A 27,897-nucleotide genomic window follows, 5' to 3' on the forward strand; every position below is an offset into this window, starting at 1 on the left:
TGCTTGAGCCCAGGAGGTGAAGGTTACAGTGAGCTGAGATGGTGCCACTGCACTCCAGCCTGGGCAAAAGAGAAAGACTCTGTCTCAAAAATAAAACAAGAGAAGAAGAAAAAAGAAATGCTTCAAATGAATGAACTAAGCATCTGACTTAAAAGTTAAAATAAGAACAGCAGAATAAACCCCAAGATAGTAAAAGGAATCAAATGTTAAGAATAGAAATTAGGGCTGGGCGTGGTAGCTCAGGCCTGTAATCCCAGCACTTTGGGAGGCCAAGGCCAGTGGATCACAAGGTCAGGAGATCGAGACCATCCTGGCTAACACAGGTGAAACCCTGTCTCTACTAAAAATACAAAAAAATTAGCCAGGCATGGTGGCGGGCACCTGTAGTCCCAGCTACTCAGGAGGCTGAGGCAGGAGAATGGCATGAACCTGGGAGGTGGACCTTGCAGTGAGTCAAGATCATGCTATTACACTCCAGCCTGGGTAACAGAGCGAGACTCCATCTAAAAAAAAAAAAGAACAGAAATTAATGACATAGAAAACAAACCTAAATAGTCAGGCATGGTGGCTCACGCCTGTAATCCCAGCACTTTGAGAGGCCGAGGCAGGTGGATCACTTGAGACCAGGAGTTCAAGACCAGCTTGGCCAACATGGCAAAACCCTGTCTCTACTAAAAAATACAAAAATTAGCCAGGCGTGGTGGTAGGCACCTGTAGTCCCAGCTACTCGGGAGGCTGAGGCAGGAGAATCACTTGAACCCAGGAGCTGGGAGGCTGCAGTGAGCCGAGATCGCACCACTGTACTCCAGCTTGGGCAACAGAGTGAAATGCCATCACAAAAAAAAAAAAAAAGGGAAAACAAACCTAAGTAAGTAGTGAAGAGAATCAAAGACAAAAGATTATTTTTTGAAAGGACTAAAAATATAAAAATATCTTACAAGTTTAAGACATAAGAGAGAGCACAAATAAACAACACAGGGATGAAAAAAGGGACATAATTCTAGATTCTTCATAGAGTAAATGAATAATATTAAATATCACAAGACTATTATAAGTGACTGTATGCCAATACATGAGAAGGCTTAAACAAAATTGCCAAATTCCTAGAAAAATACAATTTATTAAAGTTGACTCAAGAAAAAATAGAAAACCTGAAAGGTCCTATAATCACTTAATACATTAATTTAGTAGTTTAAAATCTTCCTATAAAGAAAACATCTGTCCCAGATGACAATTCCAGATATGTGAATTTGGAATTCACCAAATTAATAGCCCAGCTCTCTCTGGAAGATGGTGGGATGAACCAAAGCCTAATTTGGCTAAACATTCAAAGAACAAATAAATTCAAGCTTACCCAAATTTCTACTCCACGGTGGAGAAACACAGTCAACATTTACCAGTTTACCTTATTCGGTTAGCATAAGCTTGCTAATCAGATGATGATGGTACAATAAAGAAAATTTTCAAGTCAATTTTACCTGTGAGCATAGATTCCAAGAATTCTTGAAAATTATTAGCACAGTGAATTGAGCAATAATAATAATTAAAAAATACAGTACAGGCCGGGTGCAGTGGCTCACGCCTATAATCCCAGCACTTCGGGAGGCCGAGGCAGGTGAATTGCCTGAGCTCAGGAGATTGAGACCACCCTGGGCAACATGGTAAAACCCGTCTCTACTAAAAATACAAAAAATTAGCCGAGTGTGGTGGCGGGCGCCTGTAGTCCCAGCTACTTGGGAGGCTGAGGCAGGAGAATCTCTTGGACCCAGGAGGCAGAGGTTGCAGTGAGCTGAGATCGTGCCACTGCACTCCAGCCTGGGCTACAGAGTGAGACTCCATCTCAAAAAACAAAAAAACAAAAAAACAAAAAAACAAAAACAGCATATTATGATGAAGTTGTGTTTATCTTACGAATGCAATTCCTATTATTAGGAAATTAATTAATATAATTCATTCCATTAACAACTTAAAGAAAAATCACATAGTCATTGCAATAGGACCTGGGTGACATCAGGCACCATCGTTTACCTGGTTGAGGCTGGGGAGACTTTACAGCTTATACTGTGGGCAGGAGATAGTGGAGGGGCCCTGTCTATGGGAATTCGGTGGGAAACTGAGAAGAGGGTGCATGGAAGTGGCAATGATTATGAATCTGGCTTTGGACAAAATAGGATAGGAGGTAGTACTCTACGCGCCCCCTTCCTGCTTTTTGGGGCCTGGAGAGGAAACCCAAGTTATCTAAATGGCTTGACTCTTCCTCTCCCTCTGCCCACACCTACCCCCATCTCACTATCTCACTGTAAGTCTCTTCTGTGATTATTCTAACCTGGGAGTTGCAACCTCCAAAGCCTACAGTGGCCAGACAGGTGGCAAAAATGTATAACGTGGGCTGAGCGTAAAAAATGTTAGATATTACACACTTTACATATAATGCATTTTGGTTGCATGCTCCTTAGAAATTGCCTTCTCTCCCCTGAAGAAAATTGTCTGATTTTTTTTCCTTCAAATAGGCAGACTTCTCTACCCAGCTTTCTTTCCTGCACACTTGATGGGGCAAAGAAGTACTCCCTCACTGTAAAAAGCACATCTGTGAAGCCCAGTGCTCGACAGCAGCTGACCTGGGCCCCTAGAGCTGGGGATGCAGCAGGGAGGGGTGATGCCTGTGGCAAACTGAAGAGTGTGTGCCCCAATCCGAAGGCACAGCCTAGATGTAGTTCAAGGCAATTTTTGTCATCTTAAAAGACGGGCCTGGGGAGAATCCACAGGGTTTGGTGATGAGTTGGATGGGAGATGTGGGGTTAAGGGGCTCAGAGAAGTTTTGGGAGATGCCAGGTTTCAGGCTGGGGGGCTCTGTGCAGTGGTGCCTCCCACTGGCAGGGGACAGAGAGGGAAGGGCAATGGCTTTGGACAAACTGAGTTTGCAACTGGCTGTAGGACATCCTAGGGGCTGTCGTGGGTGGGTCAGGGCTCCAGGAGGCAGCCCACTCTCTCTGGAAGACGGTGGGATGAACCAACACGGCCTCTGAATCTGACTCTGCGTCTACCTCAGGCAAATTGCGTCAGCCTCTGGAGTCTCCTTTTCATCTGCACGGAGGTAGTGATACCATGAAGCCTCCACTTCTGTGAAATGGAGACTTGGACCCGGTCAGTGGTTCCATGCTCCTTTTGATTATTCGCCGCACCCCAGCCTGGCAGAGGCACTCAATGTTATCCGGAGCCTGGGCTGTCTGGGTGGGGACACAAGCCTCCATTTCACAGAAGAAGTGGAGTCTTTCATGCACCAAGGCAGCGGAAGCGGCAGGGCCCAGCCTGGGCCCCTCGCAGACCCTAGAGATCCCCGACGTGCCCCCTTCCTGCTCTGAGCTTTGCTGGCTGCAGCCGCCCAGTCGTTCTCAGCAGGGATGGGAGAAGCCTCAGTGCGAGGCCCGGCGATGGCCGGGGCGCTGCTGCCCCCGTGTGGCCGAGATGGAGAGGTGCCGGTTTTGATGAGAAAGGAGTGATTTTCTGGCGAAACGCGGCCTCACGGCTCAGGCTGTTCCCCTGACGAACTGCAGCTAACTCTCCCTGTTGACCGGGGGTTGATTCCAGCACTGCCCAGCTGGAACCCAGCACTGCGTGACACTGGGGATGTCCTTCTCTTTTCTGGGCCTCAGTTTCCCCAGCTGGAAAATGATGGAAGCAGGGGTTTTGTGGGGGCTAAGTGAAGTCACGGATGTGAGAGTACCAAGCATTGTGCAAGGTGGTTGGTGTGGGCACGATCCAAATTTGCCCATCCAGTCTTTCTTTCTCTTTCTTTCTTTCTCTCTTTCTTTCTTTTCTTTCCTTCTTTCTTTCTTTCTTTTTCTTTTCTTTCTTTCTTTTTCTCTTTCTTTCTTTCTTCTTCTTTCTTGCTTTCTTTCCCTTCCTTCCTTCCTCCCTCCCTCCCTCTTTCTTTCCTCTTTCTTTCTCTTTCTTCTTCTTTTCTTTCTTTCTTTTCTTTTTTTCTCTCTCTCTTTCCTTCTTTCTTTCTTTCTTTCTTTTCAGAATTTTGCTTTTGTTGCCCAGGCTGGAGTTCAATGGCGCTATCTCAGCTCACTGCAACCTCCGCCTCCTGGGTTCAAGCGATTCTCCTGCCTCAGCCTCCCAAGTAGCTGGAATTACAGTCTCACGCCACCACACCCAGCTAATTTTTTGTATTTAGTAGCGACAGAGTTTCAGCATGTTGGTCAGGCTGGTCTTGAACTCCTGACCTCAGGTGATCCACCCACCTCATCCTCCCAAAGTGCTGGGATTATAGGAGTGAGCCACTGCACCCAGCCTGCCCATCCATTATTCATCCATCATCTGGGGAGGCTGACATGGGCCAGCCTGGGCAGCCATCTCCATCAGGGCTAACTCTGTGAGCACCAATTCCCTCGAGGCACTCTGCCCTCTGCTGAAAGGATCATCTCGTCTTACCTGCCACCACCTGGGAGGCAGGTGTCACCGACATCCACATGGGAATGAGACAGGACAGCAGTGGGTGAGTGAGGTGACCTGCCCAAGGGCACAAGGCTTTGAAAACAGCAGTGGTGGGTTGGGAGCTGGACTCGAACCTGGCCTGTCTTTTCCACCACTTTTAGAGAAGTGCAGGATTCACCCACAGGAGGGCTTTGGATTCCAGCTGAAGGAGGATCTGCAGGTTCCAGTGAGGGCCCGAAACTCAGACAGGGAAGGGTCCTGCCCAGGGGTCTGGCACACGGAGCCCTCCCAGCTGCCCATGGATTGCATCACTGTCCCAAGAGGAGACAGGTCTGTCCTGCCAGCTGCCTCCTTGAGTCACCATGTGGCCAGGGAGTCCTGCTGGCCTCCACAGTCACCGCCAAACCATTTTGGCCTTGGTCTCCCAAAGCCAGGTCATTTTGGGAAAACAGGACATCCAGCACCATGGAGGGGCATGTGTGTCTCTGCACTGGCTGATGAAGGGAGGGGGTAGGGAGGGTTAGAGCGCTTAGATTAACCTTGACCTTTAGACCGTCCGGTCTGACCTCTCATTATATACACAGGCAGGGAAGCTGAGGCCAGGGAGGACACGGCAATTTGTAGGGGGCCCAGGCATGCTACGTTTTACTGCAGGCCCCTCCTCTGTCATGAAGGATGGTGGGATAGTTTGCTGAAAAGGGAGGTGAGCAGAGGGAGAGGAAGGTTGTCTCTCGGGGACAGTGTCTGAGGACTCCGTTCTGTCTGCTTGTCGTTTTAGACAAGGGAGTCTGCAGCTCTTGCAGGGGGCCTGGTGTAATCCCTAGCAGTGGTTGCAACCTGCTGAAACCAGCCTTTGGGGAAACAGCTGCTCCCTGGACCCTTGTGAGGGAGGGGTTTTGAGGCTATTTCTGCAAACTGTCAGTGGGTCTACCGGGGACCCTGCACCTTCCCAGCCTCCTGGGGCCTGGACGACCCGGGTCCCTATCTAAGCCCCACCTTCTCTTGCTGTGTGATATTAGGGGAGTCACTGCACCTCTCTGAGCCTCCTCTGTAATATAGCAATGAATCCTACCTTGCAGAACTCGTGAGGAGATCATCTTAAACCGTGCTCCATTCTCTCCTTCTCCACTAAGCGTGATTGTGCTTGCAATTAAATGGTTCTTTGTGTAATAAGTTGTTTAATCTCAGCCGCCAGTCCTCAGAGCCTGCAGGGACCATAAATATCTTGTTGGTCACCATGTCACTGGGCTGCCCCCGTGCACATTTGGGGAGTGAATGGAGATTTTTAGTCTGACACACCTCCAACATGTAAAAACGTCACGTCTGGGAAAAACACCTGAAACAGCTGTTGGGAGAAACTTGTGGGGAGGAGGATGTCGCGCCCCCGGCGGGAGCCCGGGACACGTTGCCCAGGGCTGCAGACCCCTGTGCCTGTCTCAGTCTGGAAGGACCAAGGAGATGAGTGGGTACCAGCGTGCACTTCTCGCTTGCGTCCAGCAGGTGGCGCCCGCCCCCTCCCGCCGGCCAGTGGGGCCTGCAAGGAGGGCGGCTCGGCGGGAGGGCTCTGGGTGTTGCCAAGGGCGCCCCATCCCAGTGCAGTCGTGTTTGGGGGTGTGTCTGCTCACAGCTCCCTGAAAGGAGCAGCGCACTTTTGTTCTTCCCTCTAGAGCCAGCTCCAGGTCGACAGCTTCAAGGGGGGCCCAGGTGGAAGTGACAGCCCCCGGTTGAAGCCCGGCCCCGGGTCTGGCTGGGGAAGGTGCTGGAACGTGGGGGCCGGAATGATGGCATGAGGCAGGCGAGGCCAGGAAGCCAGGGGTCCAGGGTGGGGGTAAGGAGGGAGGAGCCATGGGTCACATGTTACATTTGTTAAAACTGAATAAATGTATAAAAGTATAAAAGAATGCTTTTGAGGGGTAATTGGGTGCACCTGATGGGAAGGAAGGAGAAAAGAAATCTAAGCCGTACAAAAAGCATTCGGTAAAAACTAGGTCTCTTTGCTCCCTTCCTCCCCACTTCCCCACTCCAGAGGTCCCCAGAGGCCCCTTGGCTTCTGAAACATTCTTCCAGAGACATCTACCTAGGGATATGTGTGTTTGTGTGTGTATGTGTGTCTGTGTGTGTCTGTGTGTGTGTGTAGGGGGTGCTGCAAAGAGCCCGTTTGCTATAATTGTGTGGGAAGAAATAGTTTCATCTTGAAAACCCCTTGGCCAGAAAGATTCAGGTCCTTCTAGAGAAAAACCTTCCAGGGAGTTTGTAGGGTGGGAGATTCTGAGTGGGTTCTTTAGGGTCCGGATCCCAATGCTAGCACCCTTCACCAGGGGACAGTGCTTTGTAGTTGGCGAAGTCCCCTTTTGTGTTTTACACTTGAAATTGGCTTTGGTCCTCCCAGCAGCTTAGGCTGGGGAGTGTTACGTTTCCCCATAGCACAGATGGAGACCAGGGCCAGAGAGATTAAGGGACAGCTACGAGCCACACAGCTGGTGACAGAGGCTAGAGTGTGGATCACGGCATCCTGACCCCTCCGCCTGCCATGGTGATTTTCCAGATGGTTAGGGGAAGGCCGGAGGAGTTGTAGGGTTGGAGGGGGGAATCTGGCCTGTGTTCCCAGGGAGCCAGCAGGCACCAACCAGCTGACCCTGCTTAAGCCCTTCAAACTTATGGGTTCCTAAAGCCACTTGGAGTCAGCCTTCAAAATGCTCTCCTGTTCTCCCTCCTCCTCCTTCTCCCTCCTCCCTCCTCCCCGCTTGTCAGGAATCTGTAAGAAGAGTGGAGAGTGGATTATAATTGCCCCCCGCGGAACTCACCTGCCATGAAGGGGTGTTAAATAACAAGCAATTTACATGTCTTCCCTGTAGGAAATTATAGAATCAGAGCTTTCAAATTAGCAATAGATTTTTCTAATTGAATCTCTTTCCCGTATGGCAGGTGAAGTGAGAAATGATCAGGTAGTTCAGTTTCCCCTGCAAATGGACCACCAGACAATTGAAGGAATTAAATGCTTATTAAAAGTGCAGGTAAAATGGATGGTATTTTCTGGGAAGTTTGTCTACCTAAAGATATTGCAGGTGCATTTGTGTCCATGTGATCACTGTGTGACAAGATGAAGGGTGTCTGCACCCAAAGAGGAGAATGATATGGAGGAAAGTGGATCTGGAAAACAGAAACTGGGGTGGGTGCTCCTGGGCCACCTCCCGCCTCTCCCACCAGCTCTTAGCTCAGAGCCAGGCTCTGGGCCTTGCTCTGGAGCCTCATAGTCATTTTGACCTTTCTGAGCCTCAGTTTCTTCATCTGTAAAAGGTGACCATAGCATGGATATGGTTCCTGTGAGGAATGAATAAGACAAAGCCTGTGCAGTACTTAACACAGTGCCCGGCACATAGTAGGTGTTCAATATACAAACATATCTCTATACTACCACTACTAATTCTTCTTCTTGTCATTGCTATTTGTTTGCCTGGTGGATTCATTGTCCATTGGTGCAAAATAAATTAGCACAATACTTGGAGGCTTACATCAAAACACGATTATGATCTCCTGGTCTCTGTGGGGCAGGAGGCTGCACTGTGTCATTGGGTCCTTTGCTCTAGGGTCTTTTTTTTTTTTTTTTTTTAATGACAGAGTCTCGCTCTGTCCCCCAGGCTGGAGTACAATGGTGTGATCTCGGCTCACTGCAACCTCTGCCTCCTGGGTTCAAGTGATTCTCCTGTCTCATCCTCCTGAATAGCTGGGATTACAGGTGCACGCCACCATGCCTGGCTAATTTTTGTATTTTTAGTAGAGACGGGGTTTCACCGTGTTGGCCAGGCTGATCTTGAACTCTTGACCTCATGTGATCTGCCCACCCCAGCCTCCCAAAGTGCTGGAATTACAGGCGTGAGCCACTGCACCCGGCCAAGCTCTAGGGTCTTTGACAAGGCTACAGTCAGGGTGTGAGAACGGGGTCTACAGTCTCACCTGAAAGCACCACTGCGGAAGGATCTGCTTCCTAACTCACATGGTTCTGGCAGAATTCAGCTCCCTGCAGGCTGTTGGACTGGAGGACCTCAGCTCCTGGCCCCATGGGCCTCTCCACAGTGGCAGTTGCTTCATCACTCCTGGCAAGATGGAGGCCACATGCTTACATCACCTCATTGCAGAAATGACATTGTCCCATCACCTTTGGTGTACCCCATTGGCTAGAACCGAGTGCCCACACTCCAGAGGAAGTGTGTGACTGCTGGGAGGCAGAGATTGCCGAGGGCCTCTTAGACTCGGCCCACCACAGTAATCACCAGGGGCCCAAGGCAGAAGTTTTATCAGAAGAAAAGGTGGCACCTGAGCCGGTCATGGTTCCTTGCCAGGTGGGGTGACCCAAACCTTCATTCCTAACGAGTCTGGGCTCTTAGTCCTGCCTTAACAGGGTTGTTGTGGTTTCTGTTGACTTTTTTCCGGTCCTGATTCTGCTGTCAAGGACCTGGGCCCTCTCCAGACTCAGGGCACTTTGACCCTGGGGATGTCACTTTGACCCAAGCCCTGATAGGTTGCTCTATACCTGTGACGCTCTTTGCTGCGGTGACTCAGCAGGACTCCTAGTCCTTTAGCACAGGAGAAATCTCAATGGGAGAATCATCCACCTCAAACCAAACCTGCACCCAGGAAAACCTCTTGATTTTGGTTAGAATCAAACCTTCCTAACCAAATTTAGCACTTACGACATCTGTCTCGGAAACATTGACCTTGGGAGAAAGCTATGACTAGCAAAGGAAACCCATGGTGGCAGAAGCTAACTTGGGATGTGGCTGAAAACTGTTCAGAGGATGAAATCTTCAGTGGAAACATCACAGGGGGAAATATGGATATCAGTGAAAATAAGTTCAGTGAAATGGAAATGAACATACAAATAATAAGTTAGAAACTGTTTGATACACACTCGATAGAAGACTAGCCAAGGAACTAAATTCACGTAAGGAGCTTCCATCTGCAAAATACTTGCTCATGAAAATGATACAATGCTGACAAAATTCTGATTAAAATTAAATGTGGCCAGGCGTGGTGGCTCACGCCTATAATGCCAGCACTTTGGGAGGCCGAGGCGGGTGGATCACCTGAAGTCAGGAGTTCAAGACCAGGCCTGGCCAAGATGGTGAAACCCCGTCTCCACTAAAAATACAAAAATTAGCCAGGCGTGGTGGTGGGTGCCTATAATCCCAGCTACTCAGGAGGCTGAGGCAGGAGAATCGCTTGGACCCGGGAGGTGGAGGTTGCAGTGAGCTGAGATTGTGCCACTGCACTCCAGCCTGGGCAACAAGAGTGAGACTCCATCTCAAAAAAAAAAAAAAAAAAAAAAATTAAATGTGATTCATAGACAAGGAGGAAGGCCTGGCCAGGCACCCTATTCTTCCTCGAGCCCACGCGCTGCCCCCACCAAGCCCCACTCCGTTCCCTCCAGTGCATGGGGCTCCCTGGGATCTGGCAGCTGTCGTGACCCAGGGATTGTCCCATTCCCAGGGAGAGGGACTTGATGGCAAACCCAGGGCTCCCCAGGTGTCATGGGGCAGATGCTCCCTCCCCAGGGCCCCTCAGGTAGGGGGATTGGGAGTGGGGTGCTCAGGGCTGGAACAATAACCAGGGGCCTGGGGCGGAGATCCAGGCACAGACACCAGGTGGCCCTGCTGGGGGCTCACATATGAGGATGCAAGTGCAAGAGCCCAGATCAGGAGACACCAGGTGCCCAGGCTCAGCCGGGGGTCACTGTGGGAGGGACCTTGCCAAACTGTGGGCAGCTTGAGGCAGCAAGGAATGAGTAAAGTCTGTAAAAGGAGGAGAGAGAGAGAGAGAACGAGAGAGAGAGAGAACAAGAGCACACATACGTGTGTGCCGGAGTCAGTGGGTAGGGAGGAATGATCATCAACCCTTTACCGTGTCCTTGCCTGGCCTCTGTGATCTACTAGAGACCCAAGACAGTCCCAGGTGGAAGGTATTATTATTTGCCATTTTACAGGTGAAGATCTAGGCTCAGGGAGTCTCTGCTCCAAGCCTTCATGACAGGCAGGTCCTAAGCCTAGGTCTGTCTGTCTTTCTGTGTCTCCAAAACTCCCTCAAGAACATGGCCGTCTGGCCCAGTCTTCCCACGGGATCCTTTCTTGGGATGAAATCTTCCCTCCCTCAAGTATCCCTCTAATGAAAAGCACCCTTGTCTTACCCCTGGAAACTCTCTTTCTCTATTTCTTCCTCCACTCCCCACCCTTGGCTTCACCCCCCTGTGGCCCTTTGTCCCAGGCCTCAGCCTCCAGGCCTTTCCCAACCTGGGTCGGGCCACTGCCACCCCTCTATTCCCCACTCCCCTTTCCCCTGCTGGGCCCCTCTCAGGAGGCCCCCGGTGAGGTCATCCCTGTGTCAACAGGAGCTGCACAATGGGGCCGGCCTCTTTCTGCTGAAGAGGGAGAATTGGGGTGGGGGAGAAAAAGGCAGGAGACTCTGCAATTACAGGGTCCACAATGGGGCCGTAGTTGAGGGGGCTGGACTGGGTGGGGGGGGACCTCTACTAATTAGAGCCGCTGCATGGGGACTCTGTGGTGGGGGAGGGGCTGTGGGCCAGGCAGGGCCTGGGAAGATCAGCCCAGGTGCGTCCTGACGTTCCTTGTTCAATTGTTCGTTCGTTCATCTGTGCCATAAATATTGCCTGAGCACCTACTATGTGTCAGGCACGTGTGAAACACCAAGGACACAGCACGGACCTCAGGGATGGGGCCCTACCCTGATGGAGCCAACCCCGTAGTGGGTAAGACAGAAAGTAAACAGATAAACACACATAACAGATAAATGTGTGCCAGACTTTCAAGATGAGTCGAGTGCCATGAAGGAAATAAAATATCATGAAATCTCAGAGCAGTAGGGGTGTGTGTGGGGTGGGGAAGCAATATTAGCAAGGTGATCAGGGTGGGCTTCTTAGAGGAGGTGACATTTGAGGTGAGATCTGGAAAGCAAGACATGCAGCCATGTCACAACCGGGGGAGAAATGTTCTGGGCAGAGGACATAGCAGTTCAGTGCAAAGGCCCTGAGGCAGGAACACACCTGGCATGTGTGAGACCAGAAACATGGTGGGTGTGGCAGGAGAGCAGTGGGTTGGGAAGGGGGTGGATGGTGGAGAAGGGGAGCTGTGAACAGCTGTGGTGTCATGGAGCTGGCTCTCATCATGCATGACAGTCATCTGTGCATAGCTATTCCCAACACTGCTTAGGTTGGTAGCTTGTGGTAGCTTGAAATCGATCACAGTGGGAGTATTTACACCATGGAAATTGGCAGATGATACAAATCAGGGTTTCTTTATTTTTTTGTTTTTGAGACAGAGTCTTGCTCTGTCACCCAGGCTGGAGTGCAGTGGCACAATCTCAGCTCACTGCAACCTCCGCCTCCTGGGTTCAAGCGATTCTCCTGCCTCAGCCTCTTGAGTAGCTGGGATTACAGGCATGCACCACCACACCTGACTAATATTTGTATTTTTAGTAGAGACAGGGTTTCACCATGTTGGCCAGGCTGGTCTTGAACTCCTGACCTCAGGTGATCCACCCACCTTGCCTCCCAAAGTGCTGGGATTACAGGCATGAGCCACCGCGCCTGGCCAAATCAGGGTTTCAAGCAAGATGGAGGGAGACGGAGAATGCATAGGTGTGTAAGAGCATTTTTTCTCTACTATTCACAAATCCAAGGAGTGAAGGGCTAATGAGACTGACATTAATGAAGCTTCTACTGTGTGCCGACACCTCCTAGACCCCTTCATGCACCTTTTCCCATTTAATTCTTGCAAAGAGGTCCAGAGAGGTTAAACAGCATGGCCACGGTGGCCCAGCTCTTACATCAGGGAGTCAGCTCTTGAACTTATGTGTGCCTGACCCCCTCACCAGGCTCTTCCCACTTTGCCAGGCCTTTTTGGTCCCACATCCACCCTTCTTCATAACCCAGCTGCATGACTATAGAACTCAACAAAGCCTTTCTCATGTAAGAGCTGGTGTGGGGGACCTGGATGGGGCAATGATAATAGCCACAGCTAATTTCCATTGAGTGCTTACCACCTGCTTGCTGCTGCCTGGAACTCCAACTTGGGTACTTTTTTCCACAGTCCTGTGGCACACAGCCTGATGTTATCAGCCTCATTTTACAGATGAAGAAACTGAGGCTCAGGGAGGATGCCAGGCCTCTCCTAGGTGCCATGGCTCTCACCACTCAGATGAGGGAATGAGGCTGGATCCCAGCGCGTCCTGAATCTCAGGCAGCCGTGGCCAGCAGGCTGCTGGGCTTTCTCCGCCTCCCTTCTTCTTTCTGCTTGTTCCAAGATATGTCATCCTGCCAAGTGCTGGGGCTTAAGGCAGTCGAGACGAGAGATGGGTCTTGGGGAAATTCTGGGCAGGAGAATGCTGGGAGGGGGCTCTGAGAGCAGAGGGGGCTCCTTGTGGCTGCCTCCCACCCCAGCCGCTCAGTGTGGATGGTAGAGGTGACCTTGGTACAGACATGGAGTTTCACCAGCCTGGAAGGGAGGGCCTGGATGCCAAGGGCTGGTGATGTTGTTCCTGTTTCCAGCTCTGCCCAGCACAGCTCCAGCCCAGTCTGGGGGGTCCGATGGGGCCGAAGCCTTGGGAAACTCAAAGGCCTCTCAGTGGAGGGGACAGCTGGGCCAGACATGTGGACCAGTGGGAGGGATAGCTGTCCTGGCTTTGCCTGAGATGGGACCCCAGGGCTGCCGGCCTCCTAAGGGACACAGACATTGGGATCGGCCCTGGTGAGCCCTGGGCAGGTCCTCGGGAAGCCACCTCCTTACCACAGTAAAGCACTATGCCCTCCTCCTTTCGCTCAGGCTTAGTGGGTCAAATCCAGGCTCTACCCGGCCTGGTGGCTCAGGTGCGATTTCCTCTTGTATTCCAGGGGTCTGGCAACAGTCATCTCTCAGGGGTTGTGAGGATGAAGGCAGGTGTGTAAGGCACCCTCCCCCTCCTCTGGGCCCACAGTTCCTGGCATCTCCCTTGGTCCCAGCACAGTGATGACAGTGAGGTACCACCAACTGTCACCTGCGGAGCTCACAGGCTGTGCTGGGAGCGTTTCTTTCTTTCTTCTTCTTCTTCTTCTTCTTTTTTTTTTTTTTTTTTTTGAGATGGAGTCTTGCTCTGTTGCCCAGGCTGGAGTGCAGTGGCACGATCTCGGCTCACTGCAAGCTGCGCCTCCCGGGTTCATGCCATTCTTCTGCCTCAGCCTACCGAGTAGTTGGGACTACAGGCGTCTGCCACCACGCCCCTAATTTTTCTTTGTATTTTTAGTAGAGACAGGGTTTCACCATGTTAGCCAGGATGGTCTCGATCTCCTGAGCTCGTGATCTGCCTGCCTCGGCCTCCCAAAGTACTGGGATTACAGGCGTGAGCCACTGCGCCCGGCTGGACGCTTTTCTAAATGCTCTACTGCCCTGACTTGTTTAATCCTCACGCTGGCCCTGCGAGGTGGAGACTAAGATTGGCATCTTCCCATTTTACAGATGAAGGAGAAAGGGGCCCGGAGCCGCACAGTGATTGCCCGAGGTCACCACCCGGCCCCTGAGTGGTGAGGCTGGGCGCCTGGCTCAGAGCCTGAGGTCCTGGCCTCTCTTCCAGGCTTCTGTTTCTCCCGCAGGGCAGAAGCTGCTCCTTCACCTCCACCACTGGCAGGAGCTGAGGCGCCCAAACCAGGGCTGCTTGTCAAAGGGATGAGGGAGGGCTGGAATGGCCTTTGCTGGGGCGGCGCTCACAGTGATTAGAGTCTGGGGTGATGCGGCAGGCAGGGAGGTGAGGACAGAGAGAGTGGGGAGCTGATGAGGCTGGGGGTGGTGGGCCCTTGGCTGGGGCAGGGCCTTGGGCAGGAAGCAGGATCGGTCCTGCATCTCTGTTAAGAGCCAGGCTGCTCAGCAGCAGGCGCCATGGCAGCCGAATCCCAGGCAGGAGGAAGCAGCCTGCTGAGGGTGAGCAGGCACCAGCGGCTGCACTGTAGCCAGCGCACTCCGCCGCCACGGCACACTGCGCAGGCTGAGCGCTGGGGGCAAATACAGCTCAGCAATGCTCCGCGCTGCGGGTGGCAGCAGGAACCCCTGGGGCTGGGGGCAAACACCAGGCCTGGCACCTGGGCGTCTGCACCTCCCTGAAGCTGAATCCACGGCACAATCTCTGCTCAGCCTCTGTTTGCAGTGTAAACACCCGCTTTCCTGTGCGGGCCGCCCGGTCCTGCCCGCCCTCCCTCACTGCGAGGGGTGCAAGGGGAGGGGCATCCACTTGGCTCCTGCAGTCTCCTGGGCCCGTGGGTGGCTGTGTTTGAACGGGAGCTTCAGATGGGCTGTTTGTGTGGCACCAATGACTGCCGCCAAAGAGAGGGAGAAGGCTGGGACCACGTTAGGACTGGTCAGCCTGGAGGGCGCAGACACAGGCCAAGGGCCAGCGACAGCCTGGAAAACTGGCATGTTGTGGGCACAGTAAGCAGAGGGCATGGTGCAGACGAAGGCAGGGAACCAGGAACTCAATCCTGGATCACACTTGTAGGAAATATCAGGACCCTGAAGTGAGCGATGTGAGGCTGGGCTCTGCACTGGATCACCTGTGCCTCTTTTGCTGGTGCTGAGCTCAATACCTGACATAAACAGGGGCCCTCGCTCTCCAGGCAACTATCCAAAGGGGACCCCCTTAATCCTCATCTTCCTGGGAGATGGGCATAGAAAGCACATTTTGCAAATGAGGAAACTGAGGTTCTGACATGGTGTCCAGACTTGCCCAAGTTTGTGCAGGGGGCAGGTGGCAGGTGGCAGAGTCGGAACGGGAATCTTGGTCCAACAAGCGCCAAAGCTCCCACAATTGTCCTGGAATTGCCCTCGTTGAGAACTCAAATGCCCACTGCCTCCTTCCTGAGCTTGCTGGTGTGCAGGGCTGCTGGTGTGCGGGGCTGCCGGTGTGCGGGGCTGCTGGTGGGCAGGGCTGCCGGTGTGCGGGGCTGCTGGTTTGCAGGGTTGCCGGTGTGTAGGGTTGCCGGTGTGCAGGGCTGCCGGTGTGCAGGGCTGCTGGTGTGTGGGGTTTCTGGTATGCGGGGCTGCTGGTGTGCGGGGTTGCTGGTATGTGGGGTTGCTGGTGTTGGCTTGCTAGTGAGTGCGGTTGCTGCTCTCTGGAGTTCATTTGCTGGTGGTGACCAGAGTGGGCATCTGTCCAGGACATCCGGGGCTTGGCAGGAGCTGACCCCACCTGAGGCCTCCATGTGAGAGCTGGGGCACCTGCAGGCTGGGCTCTTTCTGGCCTGTCCAGGCCGGGCTAAAGAGGGCATCATGGTCAAGCAGAGGTCTGGCTCAGGCTCCTGGAAGGAGGGCCAAGGCCTGAGGAGAGGAAGTCTAACCAGTCTCCCCCACTATGGTCACGACATTCACTGGAAGTAGCACTTGAGACGTGGTCAGGGCCAGGAAGAGAGGCTGGACACCACGGTCCTGATCCTGGTCCCAGCTCTGCCATGGACGTGCCCCTTGGATGAGCTGCTTCCCCTCATTTTCCATCTGTCAAATGTGGATGACCTTGGCTTTGCTAGGTGGCCCTGGGAACACAGCACAGCCATTTCCCAACACATTTCAGACAGTGGTCTCTTCTAGCCAAGGAAACCTCTGCCCCCGGTGGACACCGGGGTCATTATTCTCAACATAATGGAGGATCGCTCCCGAGTGCTGGAGACTCAGAGGCATAGGGAGATGCCTCGTTTTCTGGCGGACGTCTCCCCTTCTTACCACCATCACTCTAGCCCCCTGGGGAACCTCTCCTCAAGGTCCCCTATGACCTCCCATTGCTAAGTCCAAGTTCTCCTACAGGACCTGGTCTCACCCTTCCCTGTTCTCCCCGCACTCCTTCCTCTGCACCCTTCTTCTGGATTTTGGGTTCCTCAGGACCCAGTCCTGGCCCCTCTCTTCTGGCCATTTCCTATAAGATCCTGACTACTCCCGTGGCCTCCTGGGCCACCTGTGTCACTGCCAGTCACCCCTAAGTCCCCGATCAAAGCTCAGGCCTCTCTCCTTGTGGCCCCTGCCCTCTAGCCAGCTCTCCCGTGTACCCCACAGAACCTCATGCTGAAATGTTTCCAACTGAACTCTTCATCCTTCCCCTAGCTGGCTTCCTGCCCTCGATCCCCCCATCTCACCCAGCGAGCCCCACTGGGTGTCCTGGAGCCCAGGCCGGCGGCTCCTCTCCCTCTACCTGCCCTCAGTGGCCTGGGTCCAGCAGTTCACCCTCTGTCTCTTCCTGTCCACTCCCTCCCTTCTCCCAATCATCTCCTGGGCTCCTATTACCAGTGTCACTGTTGGAAACAGGGGTCTCTCATGTCTGTCTTGCTGCATGGACTGAAGTCCGTCGGCCGCCTCGGGGGTCCTCTCCAATGGGACATTACCCTACCTCTCCTCCTTCCTCTCCACCAGGGCACACCTGGTACACACCTCCATTGGGGACCTACCCTACCTCTTCTTCCTCCTCTCCACCAGGGCACACCTGGTACACACCTCCATTGGGGACCTACCCCACCTCTTCTTCCTCCTCTCCACCAGGGCACACCTGGTACACACCTCCATTGGGGACCTACCCCACCTCTTCTTCCTCCTCTCCACCAGGGCACACCTGGTACACACCTCCATTGGGGACCTACCCTACCTCTTCTTCCTCCTCTTCACCAGGGCACACCTGGCTCCCTCCCACTGCAGGGCCTTTGTCTGGGTTGATCCAGAGACGCAAGGACACAGTGCCCAGGGACCTTTCCTTTGGGGCCTGTCCACCTCCCGCCTGTAAAATGGGAAGCCGCGTGTCGGTGACTGCCCCACCCACAGACTCTTTCTTCTCTGGGACTGGCCAGCGTCCTTCTGGATGGCTCCACCCCTGCCATGGCTGATTGGTCCAGGCTGGACACGTGACCCAAGTGAAACCCAATGGGATTCTCTCCTATGATTGTGAACCCGAGGAGGAGATCTGGAGCCTGGAGGTGGCAGCGACTTGGGAGCCTCGTGGGCCTGTCTGTTCCACACGCTGCCTTCTTGTCCCTTCCTTCAACCTACGGCCACCTCAGAGGAAATCTTTTTCCTTAAACTCCTCGGACGAGGTTCCTGTGGCAACCGAGAGAGTCACCCAGCCGGGGGTGCCTTCCCCGCCTGTGGGGGAGACCCAGGCGGCCCGCACAGTCTCGTGGTGGTCGGGCCTGGCCACGTGTGCTCCTCGGTCCCCGTGTGGCTCCAGCAGGGCGCCCACCTCCCTCCCAGGGCTTCCTCCCCTAGGAGGGATAGCAGGAGGGGGGCAAGGACAGGACCTGAGTCCACACCTCGTCTGCGGTCACCTGCCTGACCAGGAGGAAGGGGAGGGGACAGGAGTGATTCCACGGAGGTCACCTGGGAGCTGAGGCTGGGCAACCCCAGGGCTAGGTGACCTCAGGGCTGGGTGACCTCAGGGCTGGGTGACCCCTGGGCTGGGTGACTTCAAGGCTGGGTGACCTCAGGGCTGGGTGACCCCAGGGCTGACTATTGGCGGAGCACCTGAGGTGGGTGCCATGGGCACCTGAGAGGGAACTTTGATCTGAGCGGAGGTCAGAACCCTCCTCTGAGGAAGTGCCCCACCCCACTGAGCTCCCAGAGGCTGGTGGCAGGTTGAACAGGGAACTATGCCAGCAGAGGGACTGCCTTCCAGAGACTTTGGGTCATCACCACGATGGGTTGATTTTACAAATTTAGCCACTGTCACCAGAGGCCTGGCTGAACTTCAGAGTTTCTTCTCCAGCGTCGGTTTCTTGGTTTGTAATGGGGAGGGCTGGATCCCCCTGCACTGATACTCCCATGGCATGGCTGCGGGAGGGGAACCCACCCTGCTGGCCTGGTGGCTGTGGAGCGGCCGGAGGTGGTGTGTGCCAAAGCTGCTGCTGGTGCTCCCTCTGGCTGCCTTGGGGCGATGACAGGAGCTGACGGCTTGGCAGCAGCTCCCAGGGAGGCAGCAGCCAGGCTGGCGGCAGGTGGTGGCGGTGGTGGGAGGGGGCTTCTAGGGAGAACAAAGCACTGAGGATGCTGGGCTCCAGGGGCGACAGAGGAGTGGGGGATGGGGGCAGGGTTCTGGAGTGTGTGGCCCACAGGGAGGCCATGGCATGGGTGTGTGTGTGGGTGTAGGATTTGGAACCCACCTCATGGTTGTGTGAGCCCAGGCAGGTCACTTAGCCTCTCTGGGCCTCAGTTTCCACAGCTGTGCAATTGGAACAATACCATCATTACACTATTGTATCCCCAGTGCTGAGAGTAGTGAGTGGCACAGAGTAGGCATTCACTGAATTTTTCTGGAGTCAACAAATCAGTAGGTTTGATGGAAGATGGAACTGGCTAATTCATGCTTAGCTCAGTGATTGGCACATGTTCATTCTAGAGAAGCAATATCTTTGTTATTGCTGCTGTAATTGTTTATCAAGGGTGCAGAGGACTGAGCCAGCATGGAGTCCCAGGGCAGAAGGAGAAAGTTGATCAGTGCATCTGGATGAGGCTGGACTCTGGGACCAGACCACGGAGACTTGAGGGCCACAGCCAGGAGGCTGAGAGTGGGGGAGGGGCCCATATGCCAGGAGTGAGCAGGATGAGATCTAAGCAAGACCACACGAGACACCAGGGAGAGCGTTGGTGGCCCTGGCCTGGCCTGAGGAGGCAGGGAAGCAGAGTGGGCACCTGCGATGGCTGTTTGAGGAAACTCAGTTGAGGAGGTGGATGAGATGGGGCAGGAGTGGGAGGGTGAGGTAGGAGGGACAGAGGCCTGTTTCTTAGGTCAGGTGATGTGAGCAAGTATGAATGCAGATGGAGAGGGGTGGGTGCACCGGGGGTACCTGAAGGTGTGGAGAAGTGGGGTACCAAGTAGAGGGCTCTTGAGGGAGGCAGAGGCTGGAGGGGAGAGAGGAGCTTCAGGAAGGGCTGCAGCTTAGGGTTTAGGCTGGTGAGGGTTTCCTTGGTTCAGTGACATACAAAGTATGTTTGTCTTCAAGGCAGAGAACTGGAGACCCCAGGAGCTGTGAGGAGAGGAAGGTCTGGGGAGAGAGGGCAGTGTGGAGGTGGCAGAGCCCTGCTGTATCACAGCGTGGCCCTGGTCAGCTCCAGACCCAGCCCTGCAGGGACGTAATTGCCTCTGGGAGCCCAGTGGGTCTTTCACAGGGAGATAACAGCTTCTGTGGCAAGCTTTGAGATAATCATCCAACCTTCCAGTTGCCATTTTGCTTGTGGGGCACAGGTTCTGGGGGCACCCTGCAAGGCTGGCAGTCCCCAGGGTTCCATTGCATTTTGGGGAAACTGAGTGGTGGACACTGGGGTGGGGACACGGAGCAGGAACTCCAGGCCTGGCCTGGTGCAGAGGCTGCTTTACCAGTTTGCTGTATGCATGGATCAGTTCACCTCTTTGTTCACTTATATGCCCAAAGATTGCCAAAATTTCCTTCCAGTCTAATACTCTGGGATTCTGGGCCAGTTTCTGGTCTGTCACAGCTGAATAAGAGCACAAGGGCAGGAGTGGAATGTTCAGACTGCTCCAAGAGGACCTTGGCCCAGGTAGGAGTGGCAAGTGGATATTGCTTCTAGGGCCAAGCCCTCAGAGTGGCTGCCTGGAGCCCTGTGCAAGGATTCTAGTTTAATAGGAAAGAGTTCTGTGATGGATTAGTGTTATCTGCTGCATCCTGGTTTAATAGGAAAGAGTTCTGTGATTGATTAGTGATGTCTGCTGTGGACACACAGTGGGAGGTATGGAGCTTGAGTAGTTTCTGCACTGCCCCTGCCTGGGCTTTTTCTTTTGCTAGTGGCGCTAGAATTGGGTGCCACTCCAGCCCTACCAGAGACTCAAGGTGTGACCTTGGGTAAGTCCATTCTTCCAGCCCAATTTTGTCATCTGTAAACTGGAGATAATACTGCCATCTTTCCTGGTGGTTATGAGGATTAAATGCATAATTTGTGCAGAGTGATCAGCTCAAGGGGGATGCTCAGACATAGCAGCTTTGATCTCTGTGAGCGGTTTGCAGGGGTAGAGTGGTCAGAGGAGTATAGGGATGGGAGTCAGGAGGGAGGCCAAGTGCTGTCCCCTTGGGTGATGGCCTGGGGACTGCACATGCACACACACATTTCTCCTCCCCTCTGCTGCCTGCAGAATGGTGTCAGGGAGTGGAAATATGTGGAGGTTGGGGTCATGCAGATCTGGGCAGTGTTGCAATGCACCCTTGGCCAAGTCATTCAGTGCCTCTGACCTCACTTGACTCATTGGCAAAATAGATGCTTTCCTGATGAATTAGATAGTAAAGTTTATCAGCAGCCTCTGCAGCCTCAGGTGATAGGCAATCCTGACAGAAAACATAAAAGTTTCTTTTTAATCTTGCCCTCACACCTTGACCTCCTCTTCAGGAGCCATTTATCCTTTCCTCAAATCTGAGGAGAGAGTGTTTCCTCTCCTACACTTCTTCTTCCGCATGGGTCTCAGTTTTCCTATTTGTACAGTGGAGGAATAGAGTGGGGTTGGAGAAGGGCACTGAGGTCCCCACCAGGTCTAACTTTATTTTATTTATTTATTTATTTATTTATTTTGAGACAGAGTATCACTCTGTTGCCCAGGCTGGAGTGCAGTGGTATGATCTCAGCTCACTGTAACCTCTGCCTCCTGGGTTCAAGTGATTCTCGTGCCTCAGCCTCTTGAGTAGCTGGGATTACAGGCGCCCGCCACCACACCTGGCTAATTTTTGTATTTTTAGTAGGGACAGGGTTTCACCATGTTGGCCAGGCTGGTCTTGAACTCTTGACCTCAGGTGATCCACCTGCCTCAGTCTTCCAAAGTGCTGAGATCACAGGCGTGGGCCACTGCACCTTAATTCAAATATGCTGTTAGAAAAGAGCTGGAAACATTTGGAGTAGGGTGTGAATGACTGCCATGGCAGACACATTACACTGCCTAGCTGGGTTCTGTGTCATCCACACCCTGCTAAGAGCTGCATTTGGCCTCAGCTGGTCTGGCTTCCTCACCTTGAGGGGAAAGAGAGACTGGGGCTCATCCAGAGAAGGGCAGGGGTGTGCAGCCAGGTGAGCCAAGACAGTTGCAGAGAGGGCTGTGGAGCCTGGGGAGGAAGAGGCTCAGGGAGTTCCACTGATGGCTCCAAGGCTCCCTGGGGAACCCAGGAGGGAGCTGAGGGTGCTGTGCAGTCCTGGAGGTAGGGTGAGAAGCAAAGGGAGAAGTTCCAAGCTCAACAGAAGAAAAAACTTCTGACAGGTAGACGTTCTCAAAGATAGAACAGGTCCCAGGCAGGGGAAAAGCAGTGGGCACAGGGAGCAGGTGGACCCTTGCAGGAATGCAGGGGGGGAGGCCTATTTTCTGAGGAGGGCAGCAGGGGGCAGCTGCAAAGTTTGTCTGGTGCTATTTCCCCAGCACTGCTCCTCCTCCCCAGCTCTACTGTCCCTCCCCCACCTCTTCTGTCCCTCCCCCACCTCTACTGTCCCTCCCCCACCTCTATTGTCCCTCCCCCAGCTCTCCTGTCCCTCCCCAGCTTCTCTGTCTCTCCCCACCTCAATTGTCCCTCCCCCAGCTCTCCTGTCCCTCCCCCAGCTCTCCTGTCCCTCCCCAGCTTCTCTGTCCCTCCCCTGCCTCTGCTGTCCTTCCCCAGCTCTCCTGACCCTCCCCCAACTCCACTGTACCTCCCCAGCTCTCCTGACCCTCCCCACCTCAATTGTCCCTCCCCCAGCTCTCCTGTTCTTCCCCAGCTCCTCTGTGCCTTCCCCAGCTCTGCGATCTCTCCCCACCTCTCTTGCATTGTCTCCTTGAGAAAGTGCCTCTCACCATTGGATAATGGCTCCCGTTTTAGGGTGCTTTCCCAGGTTCCTGTGTCTGATGCATCCTGGTGCATGCTGTGTTGACTGAGTGTCTTCTGGGTAGTAGGAATGGAGATGAGGGTCCCGCGGTGCATAGCATGGGACCTGTTGTGGTTGGGGAGGCTGGGGCAGGCACCTGCTGGCTGTCCTGGGGACCACTGCTGATTGGTACTTGCTGGAATCAGAGCTGGCACTAGGCAGTTCACGGTCCTGATTCCATGCCATTGGCACAACCTTGCAGGGCAGCGTCTTTTCCTTCATGTTACAGGTGAGGCAGCAGGTCCGGCACCCTGCCCACAACCACATAGCTGGCCCAGGATTGTCTGACGCCTCAGGCTGTGCTCTCACCAGCTCACTGCGGTGCCTCTCCCAGGTGAGGGGTACTGGGAGGGGGACTTCTGGCAGGAGAGGAATGGGGTGGGGCTCTGGTTGGTGCTGGTATGGGCTCCCGGAAGGCGCCTGCGTGGCGGGAAGCCTCAGCTGTGTGCTGCTGGACCTCAGGCCCGTCCAGCTGCCTCCTTCGCTCTTGATTCCACCCAAGGTTCACAGGCCCAGACCCTGCCACTGGCCGTGGGCCAAGGTCGAGGACAGAGCAGCCATAGCCCATGGTGGGCCAGGATGGGGAGGTTGCCTGGGTGAGCGTATCTTTGGCAGGACAGGCAGGACCCCCTCCCCAAACAGGATGCTGGGCAGGGTGAGCCGGGAGCTCAGTGAGGCCTGAGGGTGGAGAGGGCCGGAGGGACTGCAGGTGGATTCGGGAGCAGGTGGACAGGACCTGGGTACTGCCCGATGCAGGAGTAAGGGACAGGGAGAGGGGACAGGGGACAGGGCATGGGGTTGCACAGATTTCGGTTCTCACTGCCCTGGAAGGAGCTGCCCACTCTGAGCTGCTGCCTCCTGCCTTCGCCTTCCAGCCCTCTGCACCCCCGAACATTCGCCGCAGGGTCTGCTTGGTCCTGGCCAGGACACTCGTGCCAAGACTCAGGCCCATGTCCCGAGCCCCTGCTTATCCGAGCCACCCATGGACCTGTCTGGTGTGGGTGGGGGTGGTGTTTGGGGCTGGGGTTGGGCAGAGATCGGGGTCTGGGCTTTCATGGCTGGAGCCAGGACCTCCCTCACTCATCCCTTTCCTGGGTCCCAGGAGCAAACCCTGTTTGGCTCCTTCTTTCCCCACATTTGACTCTGGCACCACTGTTGACCCGGCTCTCGGGTCAGACTACTGGACTTGAACCCAGGGTTCCTGCTACTGGCCCCCACACCTGGGCCTTCTGTGGGTGGCAAGGGCAAATGAGCCTGCGGTAGGGGCAGCTCTGGAGATGTCAATCCCAGAGAGAAGAGGACACAGGGGACCCGCCATGAGCTGGTGAGCTCACCCAAACTCCTGCGGTAGGGAAAAATGTCCCCAGTGATAAGGGCCTGGTTTTCAGAGCCTGATGCCCCAGGCTCTGCAACTTACTCTCTGGGTGGGGACACTGAGCTCGGGGACGTTAGACAAATCAGAAGCTCAGCTGGAGGGGGTGACTGGAAGCCTGTGGACCTCATAGTGTCCCAGTTCATGCCACCGTTGCCACCACTCCACAGTGAACAGGTTGGGTCATGAGGATTGAATGAGGAGCCCAGCACAGCCCCTAGGCTGAGCAAATGCTTAGCAAGGGTCAGCTGGTGTTGTGGAGACTGTGATGCCACAAGCCATGTAGCTCTGGCCTTTCTACCTCCGGGGGACCCTCCTCGCTATCCCTCTGCCCCCGCCCCACACTCTGTCCCTCGGATTGCTGCCTCTGCTTTGCGCTTGGCTTTCAGTCTTCTGCCTCCGCCCACTGCCTGAGGGATCTCCCCAGGATGGGTCCTGGCCCCGACCACCTTCCCTGGTGTTCTTCTCTGTGGCCACTGACAGTGCAGGGAAGAGGGGCCGCCTCTGCCTCCCAGGCGCTCTCTGAGCAAGGCTCCCCTTTGGTTCCTGCCTCTAGGCCTTTGCTTCTGCTCCCTCTGCCTGTTATGCCCTCTCTGCCCTTGTCAAGGGCACTCTCCAAGCTCCTCTCCTCTCTGCTTTCCAGGAGGGATGGGAGGCCCCAGTGTGCTCCCCAGCCCGTGTGCCCCTCGGCCTGGCAGGGCATGGTCATCGTGTTCTCAAGCCTCACAACCTCTGGACCTCTTGCTCAAGGGCAGGGCTGGGCCCAAATGCCTCTGAGTCTCTGGCTTTACTTGGCCCAGAGGAGGAGGCAGAGACAACTGCAGAGGTGTGCTGAGTCTGAACCACCTCCTGGCTTGCCCCATGCTGTGCCCATTTTTCAGAAAAGGAAACTGAGGCCCTGAGTGTTGAAGTGTGATGTCCAAGGGTACACAGGCAGCGTAGGACCGGAAGGTCTGGGCCAGGCCCGGCATCACATAGTCCCACTTTTCTTTTTTCTTTTTTTTTTAGATGGAGTCTTGCTTTTGTCGCCCGGGGTTGGAGTGCGATGGCACGATCTCGGCTCACTGCAACCTCTGCCTCCTGGGTTCAAGCGATTCTCCTCTCTCAGCCTCCTGAGTAGCTGGGACTACAGGCATGCACAACCATGCCCAGCTAATTTTTGTATTTTTAGTAGAGATGGGGTTTCACCATGTTGGTCAGGCTGGTCTCAAACTCCTGATCTCAGGCGATCCACCCATCTCATCCTCCCAAAGTGCTGGGATTACAGGCATGAGCCACCAAGCCCAGCCACATGTTCCCACTTTTTTTTGTTGCGATCCAGGAAGTTGGAGAGGTGCCAGCCAGGGAAGGATCAGAGGCCTTGAGGCAGGGCTGGGCATGGCCAGGACCCTGGACAGCTCAGAAGAGCCCATCTGCCCGTGGCAGTGCTGGGATGGTAGCCGAGATGTGTTGGGGGCAGTGCTGGGATGGTAGCCGAGATGTGTTGGGGGCAGTGCTGGGATGGTAGCTGAGACGTGTTGGGGGCAGTGCTGGGATGGTAGCTGAGATGTGTTGGGGGCAGTGCTGGGATGGTAGCTGAGATGTGTTGGGGGCCTCAGCAGGGTTTGAAGGAGTTGGTCTGGCGCCAGGTAGGGGCAGGGGAGCTGGGTGGAGGGAAGAGTGGGTGTCTTAGAGTCTGAAGATGGGCCTTGTTATCGCAACTTTACACCAGCTGGGCAGGTCTCGAAACCTCTTGGAGCCTCAGTTTTTTCGTCTATAAAATGGGGTTTCTAGTCTCCCTTCACAGGGAGGGCTGCCCCTCACTGAGGTCCCAACCAGGCTGTTGTGAGAAATAAACCAGCTAGAAGCCATCTGGAGAAGTTCTCTCAAACAGCAAAGGGCTCACAGGCAGCATGTGAGGGTCCAAGAGCCATAGGTACCGTCAGCTCAGGCCACCCCCAGGGGAGGCTTGAGAGCAGTGACTGGAGGACCAGGAGTGGCACCAGGAGCAGCCCCCACCTCGGGAGCATGTCCTCCTGGCTCCTGCAGACTGCACAGGAGCCCAGCCCTGCCTGGGCTTGGCCTCCATCCAGCTCCTGCCTGGCTTTCTGGGTGATGGCCTGGAGTCACGTGGCAGGGAATACTGCAGAGTGGGGTGGGCGTCTCATGTGGCCAGTGGTCCAGTTGGAACTCTAGCTGGGGGCAGGAGGAGGGAGCTCCTGGGGTCTTTCCATAGCTTGTCATTTCATCTATGAGCAAGCTCAGGAGTGAGCCATCCCATCCCCTTTCTCAAGCTGAGGAAACTGAGGCTCAGCGAAACATGAGAATGTCCCAAGGTCCCAAGCAAGTTAGTAACGGAACTGGGTTTTAGAATCCAGATCCCCACACCTGCTGTCTAGAACTGTGACAGTGTGAGCTGCCACTGCTTGCTGAATGTAAACCCTGCACTCTGCATGTGCACGGCCCTTGAGGTAGGGATTATTGCATCAGCTTTACAGAAGAGACTGAGGTTCAGACTCATGAGCTGTCAAGTGGCAAAAGCAGAATTTGGTTAGGACATGGTTTAAGAGTAGGTATAGTCATTGCAGGCTGTACCTGAGCCTGCTGGAGGTGAGCAGGGCCCAGGGTCCCTGATAAGGTGTGGCTTTTCCACCTTGGGCTCTAGGCCTAGAGGAAGGCCCAGGATGAGGACCATGCCAGATAGCTGGACTGAAACTGACCCTGCCCTGGGCTGTGTCAGGATCCACACAGACCTGGCTGGCAGGTAGAGACCTTGTAGGGGTCTAATGGGGCCGAGGTGGGGATATGAAACTAGGGCTCCATCCTTCAAGACCCAGCTTGAGTCACCTCCTCTTGGGAGCCTCTCCCAAACCCCAGCCCATGATGACTTTCATGTCCTCTGAACTCCTCTGCCCTTCTCTGCCAGAGTGATTCCTGGGGCCTAACACAGTGCACATGGATATTTGCTGATTAATAACCTTTCTGGCATGCTGGCTGTGAGCCAGTCACCATGAAGGACCCAAGAAAGGCATGAAAGCTTAGGTCACTCTGTCAACGAAGCCACCCAGGCCTCCAGTTCATCCCAGCCCTTGCCCTGCAGGGACCCCACACACCCCACACCCCTCCTTGAATGCCCCACACTCACCATCCTTCGTGACATCCTGATGATCGCGGGAAAGTAGGAGACAAAAAATTCCCATAAATAAACTAGGCTCCCCCAGCCCCCACCCAGAATCTTATCATCAGGGCTGAAATTTTGCTGTATTTACTTCCTGACTTCTTTCTCCTCTTTCTCTCTATTTTTTCATTTTTCAAAACACAGAATCGGGCACACTCTGGTGTAACCCGCTTTGCTCGTTCACGGGATGGGTGGTGAGCATGAAGCCCATTTCCCACCATGTGGCATTTCAGCAACAGGACTTGGCTGCTTGAAACTCCCCAGACATAGCAGAATTTAAAAAACGGATCCCCTCTGGCTGGGCATTTAGGTTGCTTTCACTTCTGGGCTGCTATAAACAGCCTGCAGTTACTGCCTCAGGACACCTTTCTGGAAGGTGAGTTTCTTGGCCAGGGGAGATCACACATGCACTTTGGAGCCTCTGAGCCTTTGCACAGGCTGGTCCCTCTGCCCGGCTGCCCCCTCCCATTTATCCCTAGATTCTTCTGCAGCACACACACTGCCTCCTCCGAGGTGTCCTGGCTGCATGTGCTGCTCTCCTTGCCCTGGGCTTCCCTCTTCTCCCCGGTGTCATGAGTATCTGCTGACCTTCTGCTTCTCCCAGGACAGAGTGCCTTCCTTCTCTTCCTTCTCCGCCTTGGCCTCCAGCACGTAGTAGGCGCCTAGGAAATGTTTTCCAGCAGAACGAGCCATCTCCTGGCTGGTTTAGCAGTGTGGGATTGTGTGGTGTTTCTATTAGTCTCCATGAACAAGTGCCACTGTGTTATTAAATTTTTCCAAAAGCAGAATGTGTGCTGCGTTTGCCAGAATGGTTGCTCTTTTAGGAGTGGGTCTATCCTGCCCATCCCACACTCCTCATTCCCTCATCTTTTAGGGACCATTCCCTGGGCACCTACAGAGTACCAGGCCCTGTGGGATGCAGCACTAGGCGCTGGGGAGGCTGACCTCTGGGGTGCAGCATGGCCCAGGGGAGGCTTGAGGGCTACATGAGACAGTGTGGGTCAAGCTGAGAGCTCCGTGCCTGGGACTGGGTGGTGCAG

At 54.3% G+C, this 27,897-nt stretch overlaps 1 long non-coding RNA gene across 1 annotated transcript; it reads left to right on the plus strand.

Annotated features, from left to right (window-relative positions):
• Nucleotides 1-18,096: 18,096 nt before the first annotated feature.
• On the plus strand, nucleotides 18,097-27,598 carry LOC129023370 (uncharacterized). Its single transcript, XR_008496786.2, has 4 exons — nucleotides 18,097-18,220; nucleotides 19,871-19,997; nucleotides 22,558-22,662; nucleotides 27,002-27,598. It is a non-coding gene; the product is annotated as an uncharacterized LOC129023370 (long non-coding RNA).
• The last annotated feature ends 299 nt before the right edge of the window (nucleotides 27,599-27,897 follow it).

Source organism: Pongo pygmaeus, chromosome 23 (assembly GCF_028885625.2).
Source record: "Pongo pygmaeus isolate AG05252 chromosome 23, NHGRI_mPonPyg2-v2.0_pri, whole genome shotgun sequence".
In the NCBI taxonomy this organism is placed as follows: Eukaryota; Metazoa; Chordata; class Mammalia; order Primates; family Hominidae; genus Pongo; species Pongo pygmaeus.